This window comes from Chiloscyllium punctatum, chromosome 40 (genome assembly GCF_047496795.1).
Source record: "Chiloscyllium punctatum isolate Juve2018m chromosome 40, sChiPun1.3, whole genome shotgun sequence".
Taxonomy (NCBI): domain Eukaryota; kingdom Metazoa; phylum Chordata; class Chondrichthyes; order Orectolobiformes; family Hemiscylliidae; genus Chiloscyllium; species Chiloscyllium punctatum.
In genome coordinates, this window is record NC_092778.1 from 44,733,730 (window position 1) to 44,753,713 (window position 19,984).

At 40.1% G+C, this 19,984-nt stretch overlaps 1 protein-coding gene across 7 annotated transcripts in view; it reads right to left on the reverse strand.

Moving 5' to 3' along the window:
* capn15 (calpain 15) overlaps positions 1-19,984 on the reverse strand; it is a 302,119-nt gene that overhangs the window by 96,777 nt on the left and 185,358 nt on the right. Inside the window, exon 1 of one of the 7 annotated variants that reach the window (XM_072559733.1) lies at positions 2,468-2,547. The exons of the other annotated variants lie outside the window; for them this stretch is intronic. The gene's annotated coding sequence lies outside the window, so the exon portion shown is untranslated. Of the gene's footprint in view, positions 1-2,467; positions 2,548-19,984 lie in introns of those variants that run through there. 7 annotated transcript variants of the gene reach the window in all.

Sequence of the window (19,984 nt, forward strand, 5' to 3'; positions counted from 1 at the left end):
TAACTCTGGATACAATATTAAGACTAACAGATGAGCAGACATCAGTAAACAGCTGAAATCTGTTTTTCTGCGATATCAATTTCAATCCCTTTGTTTAGGAAATTCCAGTTATACTCCTTTATAGTACATTGGGACTTTTTTCCCCATGTAATACTATTTGTAATTGGAAATTGTTGTGGCTAGAGCAGACAAATTAAAGACTAATGGCCTCCAATGCATTTCAAGTGCATCAAGGTAGTCAAGTCATGGAATCTTACAATATAGCATACTATCGGAGGGGCCTCTGAGCAATAGAATTTACATACATTTGGAAAGGCAAGAACTGATTAGGGATAGTAAACATGGCTATGTATGTGAAAAATCATGTCTGACTAACTTGATTGAGTTTTTTGAGGAGGTGATAAAGAAGGTTGATGAAGGCAGAGCAATCAACATTATCTATATGGATTTCAGCAAGGCTTTTGACAAGGTTCCACATGGTTAGCAAGGTTATATCAAATGGAATCCAAAGGGAGCCAGGCAACTGGGTACAACATTGGCTCAAAGCTAGGAGACAGAGGATGGTGGTAGAGGGTTGTTTTTCAGACTGGGGGCCTGTGACCAGTGGAGTGCCACAAGGATTGGTGCTGGGACCACTGCTTTTTGCCATTTATACAAGTGATTTGGATATGAATTTAGAAGGTATGGTTAGTGAGTTTGCAGATGATTCCAATATTGGTGTGCAGTTGTCAGCTAAGAAGGTTATCTACAAGTACAATGGGACCTTGATCAGATGATCCAATGAGCTAAAGAGTGGCAGATGGAGTTTAATTTAGATAAATGTGAGGACTTGCATTTTGCTAAGGCACACTAAGGCAGAAGTTAATGGTAGGGCCCTGGGGAGTGCGGCCGAATGTAGATATCTTGGAGTGCAACTGCTTGGTTTGTTGAAAGTGGAGATGCAGATAGACAGGGTGGTGGTCGCTTGCCTTTATTGGTCAGGATGAAGAGGTGCCGGTGTTGAACTGGGGTGTACACAATTAAAAATCACACAATAACAGGTTATAGTCCAACAGGTTTATTTAGAAGTATTAGCTTTTGGACCACTGCTCGTCTAGCTACCTGACAAAGGAGCAGCGGTCCGAAAGCTAGTACTTCCAAATAAACCTGTTGGATGATAACCTGGTGTTGTGTGATTTTTAACTTTATTGGTCAGTGCATTGAGTATATGTGTTGGGAGGTCACGCTGTGGCTGTACAGGACATTGGTTAGGCAACGTTTGGAATTCTGTATTCAATTTTGGTCTCCTTGCTATAGGAAGGATGTTGTGAAACCTGAAAGGGTTCAGAAAAGATATACAATGATGTTGCCAGGTTTGGAGGGTTTGAGCTAAAGGGAGAGGCTAAATAGGCTGGGGCTATTTTCCCAGAGGCCGAGGGCTGGTCTTAAAGAAATTTATAAAATCATATGGGGCATAGATAGGGTGAATAGCCAAGGTCTTTTCCCCAAGGTAGGAGAGTCCAAAACTTAGGGGGCATAGGTTAAAGGTGAGGGGGAAAAGATTTTAAAGGGACCTAAGGGGCAATTCTTTTCAAACAGAGGATGGTATGCTTATGGAATGAGCTGCCAGAGGAAATGGTGGAAGCTAATTTCAATTGAAAAGGCATCTGGATGGGTATAAGAATAGGAAGGGTTTAGAGGGACATGGGCCAAATGTTAGCAAATGGGATTAGATCAGTTTAGGATATTTGGCTGTTTTAGATGAGTTGGCCCAAAGGGTCTGTTTCTATGCTGTACTTCACCATGACTTTATGACACTTTCCACATCGTATAACTCACTGTATAATTTTTTTTTAACGTCTGCTTTGGTTCTTCTGCAATTATTGCTAATTGAGGAAGTGTACAGGCGGGGTACGTTAACCACATTTAAAAGACATTCAGACAGGTAATTGACATAGATAGGAAACGTTTATAGTCATATGGGCCAAACACAGGCAAATGGGACTAGTTCGGCTTAGGAAAGCTGGTCAGCATGGACGAGTTGGGCTGAAGAGTCTGTTACCACACTCTATGACTCTATTTGCATCCCCCTCAACCCCACCTTATTTACTTAATGCAATCCCACATACTACTACCGTTCCAAATGTACCATACCAGTGCTGACTGTTCTCGGAAACCACATTAGATCTAAAATAAGATTAAAATCAGAACTTAGAAGCCATTAACAGCATTCACCATAGTTTATGACAGTCACTTTTTACAGCCCAACCTTCACTGATCTTGATGGCACAGAATTTGGTTAAAAGATCCCAGGGCTGGCAAATAGTAAATACAAATAGATGAGTTCTACATTTTTACAACAAATTTTTTAAAAAGTTAAATCCTTTCCTCATTCCAAAGTTCACTGGGACCGAAGCAAAACTCGATTTAGCAAACTTAACCACCAGTACAATCTCCTCAGCAAAATATCCGCCACATGAGAACTTACCTCACTACTGACTGCTCTCTCAAAAGATACAAAACAATTTCAAACAGCACATTTCAAACCATCAGCTTTCTGATTTGAATAGAATATGTAGGCTGGTTTTTAACATGAAAGGCAGCAATAGAGACAGGATCGCAACCGCATGAATACACTTCCTGGTTAATTTGTTCAATATGACAGTACTCTTTCTATTTAACTCTTTGAGTCCCTAAGCATATCAGTAGAGTTTCAGATTGAGCCCTGTTTACTGACATTTGTTTTCTAATTAACTAATAAATTCTTAACTTGCAGAGTTTTAAACAGTCCATTTCAAAATTATCTAGAATTATTAACAAAGTATTGGGGAGAAGAATGGTCACCAGACACCAGAATGATTCTTGTTCTCGCTTTCTGCATTTCTCACAGATTTGAAGATATGAGGTTCCGTGTAATACCAATCCAAGATAGAAATTTCACAGGACTAACTGCATGCATCAGACACCATGGCAACCAGCTGCTCTCACTGTGCGTCTGGAAGTTAAATTCCAAATGATGGAGGACTTTGGTTGCTAGAATGGTGCAGCCATTGAGCAGAGCTACTAAAATCTCACAACTGTAGATCTCGAAAATGACATCCATGCATACGGAGTCAACTCCTCAAAAGTTGCTGTTGAAGCACAGACCAAACCAAGGTTTCCACATTGCAATTTGACATTGTTTGGAACCAGTCATGTTAACTGCAAACATATACCAACTCCAGAGAGATGGGCAAATGAGGCAGAGCGAACACAGAATGAAAGAGGAATGCAAAGAGAAAGGAAAAAAAAGAAAATTAGTATTAAAAAGAGAAGGGAAGAAATGGGAAAATAGAGAAAAAAACCCTCCAGTTCTACAAGGAATGATTAAATTAGTCAACTGTGCCTACTCTGGTTCAGTTGGCAGCACTTTGCCAGAGTCAGAAGGTTGTGGATTCTCGCCCTCTCCAGACAACTGCTGTATTTCCCACACTACACAAACAACTATATTTCAAAAGAACTTCAATGGTAAAGTGGTTTGGGGCACCTGGAGTCATGAACATTGTTATATAAATGCAAATTTGACTTTTCTCATCTCTTCCTGCCATTCAAACGGTTTTGGATTAGTTCTAGAAAAGACAATGATGCCCTCTGATTCACCATCTGGCACTTTTGGAATATAGATGAGTCTATGAAATTGCAGGACAGGGCTTGGGTTCGATGCCTGATCCTTGTATAGTTAAATCATACCCAAATGTTTGGTCAGGTAAGATCCTAATTTGTGTCAGCATTCTAGATGAGGGACGAAGAATAAATCAAAGTTAGCAAGGGCTGCTACTCCTAATTACAGTCCAGTGAGCAATTAGAAATTCTATGTGTAAGGACACTGGAGCAGAGCGAGGAAGGGATTCTACAGAAATCAATTATGGCTGCAATTATACAACAGACTGAATATTGACAGATTTGGCTTGGCTTTGGTAGCTGGCCTCCCAGGTGATACCAAGTTGTGCTTTTCTAAATTTATTCATGAGGTTTCTAAACAAGGATTTTACTTCTCTTTGAATTCAAATACTACCGCTGCTACATGCATGCTTCAGTCTATGATTTTCATAATTGAACAGTCTGTTGATATTCAGTCTCCAAGATCACAAAATAGATTTATTTTGGATCAGGTACAGCACCAGTGACACGGTATCCAAAGCAAGTCAACACTAAGAGGTTATTTCTAGCCAGGCAGGATGTATGTGTACTACTGATGCTTTCCTGGGTCCCAAGATCTATGTGAAGGATTGAAATTTCTGCTTAGTTACGTTGTTGGTGGGGAGTTACTAATGACTCTCATTTTTCACTATTCACAAGACTGTGAAACTATCTTATCAGAACATCAAAGATGTAACTGTGTTGGTGCTAAATATTGTCATACTCTCCATAAGCATAAACTAAATTCAAGCAAATTGAAATTCTGCGTATAAATAGTCCTCATTCTTATTTTGCTCAGATACTTGTCCAAGTTTCTAATTCTGTATTCCACAAGTTGCAGATTTTATGCAAATTTTGATTTCAAGCAAACAAAACATATGCAACCCATCACATACTTCACACTGAAGAATTGAGGTGTCAAGACCGGTTTGTCAAGCAGTACCAAATGTATAAAGAGATGTAAATCCCAGGTAATTGGAATACTGCCATTATAGCAATGTCTTCCAATCCTCAGGAGAAACATAGGGCAAATGTAGAGCGTAGGAGGGGAAGTAGGCCATTTGGCCTTTTGAACCTATTCCACGATTCATTAAGATCATCGTTAATTTGACTGTTGTCTCAGTTCTATTTTCCTGTTCGCCTCCCATTACCCTCAACTCCTTTGTCTATTAAAAATGTAACTCTGCCTTGAATTAACCTAATGATCTGGCCACCACTGCTTTCTGGAAAACTGCTGTTTAATAGATTTGTCTTCTATTTTCAAATCAAAAAGTCAACAATGGGCTGAATGGTTTATGATATAGTGCTTTTAATTCAGCAGCTGCATTCAAGCTTAGCATAGGTTGATGAATTGAAATTTTTGATTTTTTTTTTCAAAATGTGCAAAATTAGCTCAGGCAGACTAAACTCAGATTCCCTCGGGAAAATGATACCTATTTTTCAGCACAATGTCAATGCTAGAAAACAGGATACTTTTACAACTTGTGACATATTTTGGTCAACAACGAATGTTTCCATGTCAGGTATAGTACAAAAGTAAACTTCCCTCTAATCCCCAATTCAGAACCCAAGAATGAGGGGGCTCTGGACGCCGGTTGCATGGAGAATCAAAGGTAAAGGAAAAGGTATGATTGCAGGTTACTGATGGGGGTGATTGTTACCAGAACATAAAAGGGACAGAATGTGCAAATGTCATATTGTACCAAGGAACCATCAAAATGTAGGGAAATTTGATAATAGAATAAATTTAAAGGCTTTGTACGTTAATTCATGAAGCTGTTGGAATAAAGCAAACAAACTGATGTCGCAAATTGAGGTAAATTAATATCATGTTATAGTCATTATAGAAAGGTGGTTACAATGAAGTCAAAACTCTGAACATAACATTAAGGAGTATTTGACCTTTCGGAGAGCCAGGAGGGATGGAAAAGATGGTGGAGTAGCCCTGTTCGTAAGAAATGAAATGAGGACAGTTGAGAGAAATGATCTAGGCTTGGATGATGTTGAGTTTGGGCAGACATAAAAGAAACAGCAAAGGAAAGAAGACATTGGTAGTAGCAGCATGCAGACCTCCAAATAGTAGCCACTCTGTGGGAAAGGCAACAAATTAACAAATAATAGTATCATGTTAAAAGAATACAGCAATAATTATTTAATAATTACTTTAATCTTTGTGTTTATTGGGTTAATCATAATTAAAGGATAGATACAACAAAAAATTCAGAGTGCATTAGGGATAATTTCCTAGAGAAAGATGTCATGGAGCCAACCAGGCAGCAGTTTATCTTGGATCTGGTAATGGGAAATGAGGCAGGTTTAATACATGACCTCACAGTAAAAGATTCTCTCAGAAGTAATGATCATAACATGACAGCATTTAATATTCAGTTTGAGAATGAGCAATTTGAATCAGAAACAATTGTCTTTAAATAAAGGTAATTGCAATGAACTGACAATAGCGTTAGCAAGAATGATAGTAAACAAACAGTGGCAGATGTTTAAAGAGGCAATTCATGACTTTCAGCAAAAATACACCGAGTGAGAAGGGAAGGTTCTAAAGAGAGGGATAAACCAACCACAGCTAATCGAGGAAGTTAGGAAGAGTATCAAGTTGGAAGTAAAAGCATAGAAGGAGTCCAAAGTCTAAATAGAAGTCCATAGCCTTCAAGACTGGGATAAATTTAGCAGATGAGAACTAAAAAGATAATAAAGACACAGAAAATAAACCAGGAGGGAAACTAGCAAAGGAGTATAAAAACTGACAATAAGAACTTCTTGACACACTTCTATAAAAAAGGAAGAGATGTCAAATGAACATAAGCCCCCTTCGAAAATGAATTGTAGGAATTGGTTTTGGGGAACAAGGAAGTGGTAGAGGACCAAACAAATATTTTTCATTAGTCTTTACAGTGGAAAATACTTCAAATATGCCACTGTCGCTAAAGGATACTGGGGAGACTAAGCTCCATGACTAAAAACAAAGCTAATGGCCATAAGTAGTTATGTTCCCTGGCCCTGATGGCTTGTATCCTCAGATCCTAAAAGAGACAGCTACAAAGATAATGGATACATTGGTTATAATTTTCCAAAAAGTTTGGATTGTGGAGAAGTACCACAGGGCTGGAAAGCTATTAACATGACACCCTGTTCAAAAAGGGAGAGAGACAAGAAGTGGGTAACTATAGGCTATTTTTGAATAAGTATCAGAATCAATTAAGGAAGCAATAGCAGAATATTTGGAAAATCAGAATCTAAATCACCAGTCACCATGACTTCATGAAAGGGAAATTGTGTCTAACTTATTACAGTCTTTCAAGGAAGTCTCAACCAGAGTGGGCAGAGGGGAACCAGTGAGTGTATTGTATTTGGAATTCGAGAAGGCATTCAAAAAGATACTTCACAAAAGATTAAAGTTATAAGATAAGTTGTTGTGGTTCTGTTCGCCAAGCTGGGAATTTGTCTTGCAAATGTTTCGTCCCCTGTCTAGGTGACATCCTTAGTGCTTGGGAGCCTCCTGTGAGGCGCTTCTGTGCTGTTTCCTCTAGCATTTATAGTGGCCTGTCTCTGCCACTTCCGGTTGTCAGTTCTAGCTGTCCGTTGTAGTGGCCGATATATTGGGTCCAGGTCGATGTGTTTGTTGATAGAGTCTGTGACACTCATCCACAGACTCTATCAACAAACACATCGACCTGGACCCAATATACCGGCCACTACAACGGACAGCTGGAACTGACAACCGGAAGTGGCAGAGACAGGCCACTATAAATGCCGGAGGAAACAGCACAGAAGCGCTTCACAGGAGGCTCCCAAGCACTGAGGATGTCACCTAGACAGGGGACGAAACGTTTGCAAGACAAATTCCCAGCTCGGCGAACAGAACCACAACAACGAGCACCCGAGCTACAAATCTTCTCCCAAACTTATAAGATAAGTGCCCATGGTTCTGGAGGCAGTGTAATGGCATAGAGAGAGAATTGGCTCAGGGACAGGAACAGAGAGTGGGGATAAGGGGTTCCACAGGGATCAGTGCTGGGACTGGGACTGGGACTGTTTGTAATGCATATTAATGACTTGGAGGAAGGAAGCCAAATTTGCAGACGACACAGAAAATAGGTGGAAAGGCATGTTTTGAGAGGGACACAAACAGTTTACAGAAAGATATTGATAGGTTAAATAAGTGGATACAAGTTGGCAAATGGGGTGTACTGTGGGAAAATGCAAACTTATTCATTTTGGAAGGGAGAAGAAAAAAACAGAATATTATTTAAATTGAGAAATACTACTGAAAGCTAAAACACAAAAAGTGACTTGTGGGTACTTGCAAACAAAACAGACAGCTAGCACAAAGGTGCAACGGGTAATCAGGAAAGGTAGTGGAGTGTTAGCCCTGATTTTAAGGAGATTGGAGTTTTAGAGTGGGCATGTCTTACGGCAACTGTACAAGTTAGTGGGTTTTGAAAAAACATGTAGCTCAGGTTGAGGTTCTGGATACAAGTTTGCTCATGGAGCTGGAAGAATCATTTTCAGACGTTTCATCATCATACTAGGTAACATCATCAGTGAGCCTCCAGTGACGCACCGTTGATAGTGACCCACTTTCTATTTACATGTTTAGGTTTTCTTGGGTTGGTGATGTCATTTCCTGTTCTTTTTCGCTAAGAGCAGAAAATGGGATCCAAGTCAACGTGTTTGTTGATTGAGTTCTCGTTGGGATGCCATGCTTCTAGGAATTCTTGTGCATGTCTCTGTTTGGCTTGTCCTAGGATGGATGTGTTGTCCCAGTCGAAGTTTTCTTCTTCCTCCTTTGTATGTAAGGATACTGGTGAGAGAGACTCATGTCATTTTGTGGCTCGTTGATGTTCATGTATCCTGGTGGCTAGTTTTCCGCCCTTTTGTCCAATGTAGTGTTTGTTACAGTTCTTGCAAGGTATTTTGTAAATGACATTAGCTTTGCTTGTTGTCTATGGGGTCTTTCAAGTTCATTAGCTGCTGCTTTAGTGTGTTGGTGGGTTTGGGGGCTACTATGATGCCAAGAGGTCTGGCAGTCATTTCCGAGTTGTCTTTGATGTAGGGAAGAGTGGTTAGGATTTCTGGACATGTTTTGTCTGCTTGTTTGGGTTTGTTGCTGAGGAATTGGCAGACTGTGTTCATTGGGTACCTGTTCTTTTTGAATACAACAGGCACAAAATTGAGCAGACCCTTAAAGGTCAAAATCTTTGCATTATTACATGAGTTATGAGTAAGTTGGCATAGAGCAAATCAGTTTAAAGTGAATGTCTGGCTCAAAGACTGGTGTGGGAGAAAAGGGTCCTGGTTAATGTGCTCCAACCACCAGTGCTGTGGAAAATGGGATCTGTAGTGGTGAAACTCTCTCTACCAAAACCATGCTGGGGTTGGCATTCTTTTGAGCCACGTAATCATGGAAGCAAAGAGGATTTTAAAGAAAGTAGTGGTGGCGAGTAATCAAATTAGGAAGATGTGGTAAATCAAATCGTAGAGGCAAAGCAAAAGGGTAAGGTATTATTATGAGAAATGATAGACTATGACAGGAAGGGTTAGACAGTACAAATCCACAGACTAGAGGATGGAAAAGGATAAAAGTTTGAAATTTAAGAGTTTGTAGCCGGATGCATGTAACATTCAAAACAAAACAAATGAACTGACAGCACAAATAGAAATACATAAGTTTGACCTGTGAGCCAATAGAGAGTTATGGCTGCAATATCGATTAGTACTTGGATACTGAAGGGATGTTTAGGAAAGACAGAAAGCTAGAAAAAGTTGGTTGCATATCTCTGTTTGTCAATGAGCTTGTCAGAAAGGCATGGTAATAATCATAGGAGACTTTAATCAACATAAATTAGGAAAGTCAGATGGGCAATGGAAGCCGAGGCGAGTTCGTAGATTCTATCCCAAGAATATTCTAATGAGAGCACATCTACATCCAATCAGACAGCAGGCTATACCATGCTTGTAATTATGTAATGAGATTGGATTAATTAATTATCCTATAGTGAAGATATCCCCAGGTAGTAGTCACCATATTAGGTTGGAATTTTACATTCAGTTGGAGAAAAACGTGAGTGGGTCTGAGACTATATTTTTCAACATAAATAAGGGCAATTATAATGGCATGAATTGGCAAATTAGGTTAAAGGACACGTCAATATAGATGTAGTAGTAGGCATTTCAGGAGATATTTCAAAATACACAGAATAGGTATAGAATAGAAGATAAGACAAAATATAAGAACAGCAAGGAATGACTTAAAAAGTAACAATGCAGAAATTAGAGTTTGAGAGACAGTAAGCCAAAAATATAAAACAGACAGTAAGAGTTACTATAAATATTTTTAAAAAGAGCAAAGTTAATAAAGCAAGCATTGGCCCTATGGAAAGTAAGTTTGAAGACCGATAATGGAAAATAGAGATGACAAATTAATTAAACAGTTGTTTTGCATCTGTCTTCACTATAAAGGATTAAGTAACATTCCAGAAACAGCTACATTTCAGGAAATGAAAGGGAGGGAGGAGTTCACTAAAATTACAATCACCAAAGAATTGATACTGTGGAAATTGTTGGAGCTGCAGGCTGACAAGCACCCACATCCTGATGGCTTTCTTCCTAGGATCTTAAAGAAGTTGCTAGTAAGATAGTTAATGCATTGGTTTCAGTTTTCCAAAATTCATTAGCTTCAGGGAATATAGCAAATGCAACACCTTTATTTAATAGGGGAGGGAACCAAAGCAGGAAACTACAGGCTATTTGTTTGAACATCTTTTGTAGGGAGAAGGTCATAAGGAAAGTGTTAGAAGCTAATAAAGAAAAAGGTTTTAGCAGGGCACTTGGATATGCTCAAAGTAATCAGGTAGAGTCAATATAGTTGTGAAAGGGTAATCACATTCAACCAAGCCATTGAAGTTCTTTGAGGAAGTGACATGTGTGGATAAAGGGGAACTGTTGGATATACAGTGTGGTTATTATCCAAGCTGATAGTACTACTAGGCCAGGCAGAATGAAATCTGGCTTGATTGATTTCTTTGTTTTATTTAACATGTTGATCATTCACTGAAACATTGGGATACAAAGCTTCAACTTAACAATAACACAGAAGATAATCACTCAAAAGAAAAAAAAACAAACTAAGCTTTCTAAATATAGAACACAATTTGAAAGATCTTAAAACACACACAGTAAAAGAAAGTTTAAACTATTCCCAAAACTATCACTTTACAACAGTGCAAATCAAGATAAATTACTCTTCTGGATCAATTTTTTATGTTCAACTTAATTGCTTATCGCCTATTCAGTCCTATGAACTGTGACCTCTTCCTAAATGAAACTATACATGAAACTGAAAGCTTAGTCTTTTAACAATCTGACAATTTCTAACCTAACAATTTTGGCTTGGAATTTACACAAGGTAAATGTCCTTTCCCTTTTCACAAGGTATTGTTCTATACAAATTTCTTGGACTCTCCCACCAGGAGGAAACAACCTGTCTGCATTTAACCTGTCAATCCCCTAAGAATCTTGTATGCTCTAATAGGGTTGCCTCATATTCTTCTAAATTTCAATGAGTACACACACAACTAACCTCCTCACCACCCTCTCATCATAAACAGTTTCGCCATACCTGGTATCAACCTACTGAATCTTCTCTGGACTGCCTACAATGCCAGTATATCTTTCCTTAGGTAAAGGTCCCAAAACTGTTCACAGAGTTCCAGCTGTGGTCTGACTAGTGCCTTGAAATGTTTTAGCAAGACTCACCTATTTTAATATTCCATTCCTTTTGAAATAAAGGCCAAATTTCCATTATCCAACTCTAATACCTGCTGAATTTGAATGCTAGCTTTTTGAGATTTAGGCACAAAGACTCTGAAATCTCTCTATTATGTAGTGTCTGCAGTCTACTTAGATAATATTCAACTCATTTATTCATCCTGGCGAAGTACATAACCTCACATTTTCCCACAGTAAAATCTGTAGTGATTGTAACAAGGTCAGCCAGCTGAAGTTGAGAGTATGAATTTGGTGAAATCAGTTGTGAAAGATTTACCTAGATGAGTGTACTTTTTCAATTATAAAATGGTTGCCTGACAGAAGTCCTAACCAAAAATGTGAAAGTCTTCCAAGAAGGTTGAGGAACTATCAGAAGAGTCCAGGTAGCTTTGCATATTAACCAGGAAACAATTCTGCAATTCTGCAAGGCCAGTTCAGTGATATTTGTTTTATGGACAAAGTAGAGAGAGAAATCAGAAGGCTGGAAAGTGAAGGAATCATCAAACTAGGCCTATTCACAGAATGGTAAAAAACAATGACTGCAGATGCTGAAAACCAAATACTGGATTAGTGGTGCTGGAAGAGCACAGCAGTTCAGGCAGCATCCAACGAGCAGCAAAATCGACGTTTCGGGCAAAAGCCAAGGGCTTTTGCCCGAAATGTCGATTTCGCTGCTCGTTGGATGCTGCCTGAACTCCTATTCACAGAATGGGCAGCATTGGGTCATATTGATTTTCAAGTATGTGGATGTACCTACTAGAGAAGGTGCAAAACTTGATCTACTCTTGGGAAATAAGGCAGGGCAGGTGACTGAGGTGTCAGTGGGGGAGCACTTTGGGGCCAGCGACCATAATTCTATTCCTTTTAAAATAGTGATGGAAAAGATAGACCAGATCTAAAAGTTGAAGTTCTAAATTGGAGAAAAGCCAATTTTGACAGTATTAGGCAAGAACTTTCAAAAGCTGATTGGAGGCAGACGTTCGCAGGTAAAGGGACGGCTGGAAAATGGGAAGCCTTCAGAAATGAGATAACAAGAATCCAGTATATTCCTGTCAGGGTGAAAGGAAAGGCTGGTAGGTATAGGGAATGCTGGATGACTAAAGAAATTGAGGGTTTGGTTAAGAAAAAGAAGAAAGCATGTCAGGTATAGACAGGACAGATCAAGGGAATCCTTAGAAAAGTATAAAGAAAGTCGGGATATACTTAAGAGGGAAATCAGGACGGCAAAACGGGGACATGAGATAGCTTTGGCAAATAGAATTAAGGAGAATCCAGAGGTTTTACAAATATGTTCAGGACAAAAGGGTAACTAGGGAGAGAATAGGGCCCCTCAAAGATCAGCAAAGTGGCCTTTGTGTGGAGCCACAGAAAATGGAGGAGATACTAAATGAATATTTTGCATCAGTATTTACTGTGGAAAAGGATATGAAAGAGATAGACTGTAGGGAAATAGATGGTGACATCTTGCAAAATGTCCAGATTATAGAGGAGGAAGTGCTGGATGTCTTGAAACGGTTAAAGGTGGATAAATCGCCAGGACCTGATCAGTTGTACCCAAGATCTCTGTGGGAAGCTAGAGAAGTGATTGCTGGGTCTCTTGCTGAGATGTTTGTATCATCAATAGTCACAGGTGAGGTGCCAGAAGACTGGAGGTTGGCAAACATGGTGCCACTGTTTAAGAAGGGCGGTAAAGACAAGCCAGGGAACTATAGACCGGTGAGCCTGACCTCGGTAGTGGGCAAGTTGTTGGAGGGAATCCTGAGGGGCGGGACGTACATGTATTTGGAAAGGCAAGGACTGATTCGGGATAGTCAACATGGCTTTGTGCGTGGGAAATCATGTCTCATAAACTTGATTGAATTTTTTGAAGAAGTAACAAAGAAGATTGATGAGGGCAGAGCAATAGATGTGATCTATATAGACTTCAGTAAGGCGTTCGACAAGGTTCCCCATGGGAGACTGATTAGCAAGGTTAGATCTCATGGAATACAGGGAGAACTAGCCATTTGGATACCCAACTGGCTCAAAGGTAGAAGACAGAGGGTGGTAGTGGAGAGTTGTTTTTCAGACTGGAGGCCTGTGACCAGTGGAGTGCCACAAGGGTCAGTGCTGGGCCCTCTACTTTTTGTCATTTACATAAATGATTTGGATGCGAGCATAAGAGGTACAGTTAGTAAGTTTGCAGATGACACCAAAATTGCAGGTGTAGTGGACAGCGAAGAGGGTTACCTCAGATTACAACAGGATCTGGACCAATGGGCAGAGAAGTAGCAGATGGAGAGTTTAATTCAGATAAATGCGAGGTGCTGCATTTTGGGAAAGCAAATCTTACCAGGACTTATACACTTAATGGTAAGGTCCTAGGGAGCGTTGCTGAACAAAGAGACCTTGGAGTGCAGGTTCATAGCTCCTTGAAAGTAGAGTCGCAGGTAGATAGGATAGTGAAGGCGGCGTTTGGAATGCTTTCCTTTCTTGGTCAGAGTATTGAGTACAGGAGTTGGGAGGTCATGTTGCGGCTGTACAGGACATTGGTTAGGCCACTGTTGGAATATTGCATGCCGTTCTGGTCTCCTTCCTATTGGAAAGATGTTGTGAAACTTGAAAGGGTTCAGAAAAAATTTACAAGGATATTGCCAGGGTTGGAGGATCTGAGCTACAGGGAGAGGCTGAACAGGCTGGGGCTGTTTTCACTGGAGCGTCGGAGGCTGAGGGGTGACCTTATAGAAGTTTACAAAATTATGAGGGGCATGGATCGGATAAATAGTCAAAATCTTTTCCCTGGGATCGGGGAGTCCAGAACTAGAGGGCATAGGTTTAGGGTGAGAGGGGAAAGATATAAAAGAGACCTAAGGGGCAACCTTTTCATGCAGAGGGTGGTACATGTATGGAATCAGCTGCCAGAGGATGTCGTGGAGGTTGGTACAATTGCAACATTTAAGAGGCATTTGGATGGGTTTATGAATAGGAAGGGTTTGGAGGGATATGGGCCAGGTTCTGGCAGGTGGGACTAGATTGGGTTGGGATATCTGGTCGGCATAGACGGGTTGGACCGAAGGGTCTGTTTCCATGCTATACATGTCTATGACTCTAAGTCTGATGGGTCAGTTTGCCTTTTTTGGGGATTTTAAACCACATTTCACAGCTGGATAAATATACAATTCTCTCAGATCCAGCATTTATGTGCAATGCTGGCAGAGGGCTTTCCTTCAAAGCTGGACATGAACCTTATTTGCAGTTGTGATTAGACCAGGATTCCCAGAATTATGTTACAATTAACGCTCATAAGGGCTTGTTCCAATATACGAGACTGACATTTGCAGCATCATCAGCCTGTTCAATTTTTCAGTGGATGATGGAGAACATTTAGCAAGGTCTACCTCAAGTAGCTATTTACCTAGATGATATCCTGATAACAGGAAATCTAATACAATAAGGAACATTTACAGATGTCGAATATCATCTTAAGGCATTTTTCCAAGACAAGTGTATGATTGAGAAGGGAAAATGTGCACTCCAATCCCCTCTGTGACTTATTTGGGCTACAGAGCTGACAAGACTGGGTTACACCTGTTGAAAGATAAAGTGAGGGTGAACAAAGTTGCTCCAGCTCCTATGTCTGTTCGGCAGCTTAGGTCATTTCTTGGACTGGTCAATTACTATGGGAAGTTCATACTTAACTTGGCATCCATCCTGGCACCATTACATCAACTCCGAAAAAAAAGGATCAGTCTTGGAAATGGTTTCACTGATGGGCTTTAGCCTTCAATCAAGTAAAGAAACAGCTGTCATCCTCTAATGTTTTGGTACCTTCTGATCTCAAGAAAGGCCTGATATTGCAGTGCAATGCCTCCCCATATAGCATTAGGGTGGTATTAGTTTATAGGTGGCCCAATAGAGAGGAACACCCAATAGCTTAAGCATCCAGGACTTTGGCTAATGCAGAGCTTGAATACGCCCAGGAGAAAGGAGGATTGGTGGTCGTATTTAGAATCAGGAAGTTCCACCAATACCTTTATGGACAGAAATTTGTGATAACCACAAACCTTTACCTGGTCTGCTTAAAGACGACAAGACAGTGCACTTCCTTGGTTAACGATGGTTGGCTTATCCCCTTCCGAGAATTCTTCTTTCTCACTAGAATGTTATCTTTGCTGTGAGACATGGACTATTTTCTTAATGTATGCCATTATTGACTAAAACATAGGAAATCCTGAGAGGTTTTGAAAAAGATGTAGAGAGGATGTGTCCTCTTAGGCAACAATCTAGAACTAAGGGTCACTGTTTAAAACTAAGGTTGCCCATTTTATACAGATTTTTTTTTGTTCTCTCAGGGACATGATTTCTTAGAAATGTCTTCCAGAAAATAAGATAGAAGCAGACTCTTTGAATATTTTTAAGGCAAAAGTGGATAGATTCTTAGTAAACAAGTGAAATATTATCTGGGTAGGCAGGAATGTAGATTTGAAACTACAGTCAATTCTTAATTACAGTGCAGGCTCAAGTGGCTGAATTACCTACTCTATTTATTTGTTTGAGTGTATTGCATAACTGCAACTTCATCCCATATTGCAAACACTCAACCTTGATGTGTGTACCATTCAAATCAAGCATTGTAATTAATTTGCAAATATCTAAAGTTGCTGACAGAAGAGTTTTCTACTTTATATAAGAAAAAGGCAACATTAGTATAACAAAGGCCCTTTCTAAATTCACAAAATTTGGACACAAAAAATATACTGAAGAAATAAATGCACAGAGGATAGAGGATTTTGCACTTTCTGAATAGATTATAGCTCAGGAATCAGAGTCTGTTAATGCAGGAGTCCAGCATAATATTTCTGCAGGGAGAGGGCAGTGGTCGGCGCTGTAGGGTCATCAGCCACTGTAGGACTTCAATTACTGTCAATGTTTGGGTGGCTTGTCACAGTGACACACACCATGCTGAAGTATACTCTAATTTAAAATCTTAGGATTTTGAGCACCAGGAAGTTTTGGGGTGCTTCTGCTGCAATCACTTCCCTACCACCTTCCAGTTCAGAGGATGTTGGAGAAACTCGGCACGTCTGGCAGCATCCGTGGAGACAGAAACAGTGTTAACGTTTCATCATACCAGACTTAAGACATTAAAACTCTTGTTTCTCTCTCCACAGGTGCTGCCAGACCTGCTGAGTTTCTCCAGCGTTGTGTTTGTTTCAGATTTGCAGCATCTGCAGTGTTTTGGTTTTATTCACATATTTTAAGCTCCTTGTATATCTAAAGAACACAACTAAGGGTCTGTTAATTCAAAAGACAGGAATGCAGTGAGAGGGTGGGAAGTGATTTAGAAATTGCTTTTACTATCCTTTCACCCATCCTAACACCAACCCACAGAATGAGCCTATAAATTTCACCAAGAAGAAACTTCAAATGCACAGCTTTTTATTCTGCAGATCTTTCAAAAGCTGAGAGGTATACTAGACTTTGATGTGTATTACCGTAATCTACGGAATGTTACATTCACCCAAAATCTTTGAATTTGAGTTGCCACTATTTGACCACAAAGTCTTTTCAATTAGGATGGATTTTAGATGCAACATTGAATCAGATATTCTCAAAAATATGGTCAGATTTCCACTATTAAGTCAAAGTCTGTTGAAATACTATAGATAGCAGTGTACATTATCCCAATGTTTATAAACAAGAACATCATGTCTTTTGGACGATTGTAAAATTCCAATGGGCTACTGCAAGAAAAACTTGGAGATAAATCTGTGCCTGAGGCTCTGAACAGCTGCCGGATTGAGTTTACTTATTAAGTTTGATAAGGCACAGACACTTTGCATTGCAGTGTACAGGCTCAGATACTTCATAATGAGCTTATTATTAACATCAAGGTCTGATAGCCACTTGCCTGCTGCATGTACTATCAGATTCACTAAAATGCTGTATGTTTAATTTCTGGATGTCAGGGCCAAACATGCCCAGTTGTCGAGCTGCTGTTGTAATGCAGGAATAACAAGATGGACCAGTTAAAAATTATGGGCTGCTGAGTGTCCTCTTCTGCCATATGTCTTGGAACAGTTTCTCAATTTTGTCCAATTTGGAAACTTGCAGGGAGAAGTTAAAACAATGTAGTGGAGCCAAGACAGAAGGTACAAACCAGCAATGAAACACTTTTTAAAATTCCCCTCATTCAGTGGTTGCTGAGTTACTGCCCTGTCTCAGTCTGTAGCAATACTAAAGTGAACTTGTCACACGTAATCAAGATTGGCAGATTTCAAGTCTAAGGAAAAAGCAGACCAACTAGTCAAATCATTTGCTACTTTTGCAGCAGCATATTTGAATAATTAAGTGATAAGGTCTTCTGCCCCTGCCACTCTTTCAAGCAGTGATTCTTCTCGAATCCTATTTTTAAATCTGAGACTCTGGTTAGAGACCTCTCTGCAGAAGGGACAAGTCATTCTCTGTGGGCCATATTATTTTATACACCACTTAAATTACCTTTCAGTTCTGTTGCAAAGAACGTGACTCTAGTCTTTCCCATCTTTCTTTATAGCTGAGATTCTCCATTCTTCGCCCCATGCTTCTAAATTTACAACTTCACTCTTTCCAGTGTGATCATATTCTTCCTGTAATGTGATGACCAGCACTGTACATGGTATTCTAGCTGTGGCCTATAGTTTTATACAGTTCCATCTCCCTTTGCTGTCTACCTGACCTGCCTGTTAATATCTTTTAGCACCCTATGGTTTGTGTCCTTGTATTCAATCACATGACAAACTTTTGAACCATCAACAAACTTTTAGGAAGCATGATTACTACTAAATAATTGATATGCACCAAGAAAAACGAGACACCTAGCACTGACCCCTGTGAAACTCCATTGGCAGCAGCCTTCCATTTTCAAAATTACCCGCTAGTAGATATTGCTTCCTGCCAATGTGCCAGTTTTAGATCCAACTTACCAGAAGACCCATGACTATTTAATTTTGCTGTTCTGAACAGTATACTATGTGAGATTTTGTAAAATGTCTTGCTAAAATCCATGGAGAGAAGCAAACTTTTTAATGATGTAGTATTAATTACAGTGACTTTCTCTAACAGCCAATGCTGAACGTTGCACTGCAGTCAATAAAACTTAACTGCAAACTGAATATTTTCTGGAAGGTGAACACTCTCAAATGGAGGGAGTTTCCCTCTGATTCCAAATGTCTAAAATCTTGCTCAGATGTTGGATAGTTATAATTCCCTATTTTTGCTAGAGGAGAAATTATCAATTGCTTGTCAACTGAAGAGAAATAGTGCACCTCACCACCACTCAAATGTTTCCAATTGCTTCATGTACAATAATTTACTTATGGAGAAAAGTGCAGCCGACATTTTGCACACAGGAAAATTCCTGAACCAATTATTATATGAGCAGCTATTCTATTCTTTGGTATTATTAGGAGAGGACAGAATGTTTGCCAGGACACTGGAGAACTTCCCATTTTATAAATAGTGACACGAGATTTCTACTGCCAAGTAGGCAGCCTGAGGAGTGTACAATAGCACTGTGATTATATTGCAGAGCTGGTAATCCCACCAGCAGGACTTGGAGTGTTTTTTAATTTGCTCATGGCCTATAGTTGACAATGGCTAGACCAGCATTTACTGACTAACCCTGCTTGCCCTCGAGAAATTGGGGTGAGCTACCTTCTTGAACCACTGCAGCTGTCGTGCTGTTAGGGAGCAAGTTCCAGGATATTCACAAAGTGACACTGAAGGAACGATAATGCAGATTTAAATCAGGTTGGTGTGGGGTTTGGAGGAGAACTTGGAAGATGTAGTGTTCCCATGTACTTGCTGCTCTTGTACGTCTAGATGGTAAAGGTCATAGGTTTGGAAGGTGCTACCAGAGGAGCCTCAGTGAGTAACTGCAGAGCATTGTCTAACTTAGAAACACTCCTTCCAAGTGTTGGTGAAGGTGGTGGATGGAGTACCCATCAGGCAGGCTGCTTCGTCTTTTATTAGAGACAAAGAAACTACAGATGCTGGAATCCAAAGTAGACAGGCAGGACTTTAGGAGGTGTAGAAGTCGACATTTCGCCGAGCATCTCAGCGAAGCCTGCAGGGGCCGAATGGACCTCCTAGTCACCATCCATTTTAATTCCCCTTTTCACTCCCTTTCCAACATGATCATCCTTAGCCTCCTCCAATGCCACAAAGAACAAAACTGCAAATTGGAGGAACAACACCTCATTTTCCGCCTGGGCAGCCTACAGCCTGGAGGACTCAACAATGAGTTTTCCAATTTCAAATAACGTTCCTTCCCAGGCCGTCCCACTCCTCCCAGCCACCTACTGGATTTATTCCTCCCATTGAGCAACTAGGTCATACCCTCTGCCTGTCTTGATGTATCCTCACTTCACCACCCTGCACCCTTTATCTACAGTTCCCCCTAGACCCACCCCAAGTCCTGAAGAAGGGTTCCACCAGAAACGTTAACTTCTCCACCTGCTGATGCTGCCTGGTTTGTTGCATTCTCCCAGGCTCCTGCTTGTCTGCTTTGTCCTTGATGGCA